General features: G+C 38.3%; 1 protein-coding gene across 1 annotated transcript in view; it reads right to left on the minus strand.

Moving 5' to 3' along the window:
• Positions 1–921, minus strand: part of LOC106877256 (patched domain-containing protein 3-like) — a 47,870-nt gene that overhangs the window by 11,234 nt on the left and 35,715 nt on the right.

Consider the following 921-nt stretch of genomic DNA (forward strand, 5'->3'; position numbering starts at 1 on the left):
CAAAATAATTTGTCTATCGATTTTTGTAGAATTATTCTCTTTATTTTGGTATTCAAAAAGGAAGAAAAAGAAAAACGAATAAGAAAAAAAGGGGAAAACAGAAAAGAAAGGAAAAAGTCTGTGTTCGCACATACATATATATATATATATATATATATATATATATATATATATACACGCAGACATAAAAACACACACACACACATATATATATACTTTCTCTAATATATTTCCGTTGCCAGTACCGCGTGACTGGCCCTCGTGCCCGTGGCACTTAAAAGCACCCACTACACTGTTGGAGTGATTGGTGTTAGAAAGGGCATCCAGCTGTAGAAACTCTGCCAGATCTGATTGGAGTCTGGTGCAGCCATCTGGTTCACCAGTCCTCAGTCAAATCGTCCAACCCATGATAGCATGGAAAGTGGCCGTTAAATGATGATGATGATGATATACATATATATATATATATATACACACATATACATATTCATATACATACATATATACATATACATATGTATATATATGCATAAGGATAAACCTCTGTACCTAGCTTTCGTTGACATGGAGAAAACCTTTGACAGGGTCCCCCGATCCCTTATCTGGTGGTCAATGAGGAAACCCCTTCAGGTAGATGGCCCTGCTCAGTATGTAGAAAAGGAGTAGGTAGTAACTCTATAAGATGTACCCGGTGCAAGCTATGGACACATAAGAGGTGCAGCAACATCAAAGGCAGGTTAACTAGCAAGTTAGTTTTTGTTTGTGGCAGATGTTCAGGTGCAATAAAGACTGTAAACAAACAGGAAACAACTTCTATCTCATTCCAGGCTGAAAAGCTAGAGGTAGTCGATAGCTTCCACTATCTGGGCGACCAAGTTAGTAGTGGGGGTGGGTGCACTGAAAGTGTAGCTGCTAGAATAA

Source organism: Octopus bimaculoides, chromosome 23, assembly GCF_001194135.2.
Source record: "Octopus bimaculoides isolate UCB-OBI-ISO-001 chromosome 23, ASM119413v2, whole genome shotgun sequence".
Lineage (NCBI taxonomy): Eukaryota > Metazoa > Mollusca > Cephalopoda > Octopoda > Octopodidae > Octopus > Octopus bimaculoides.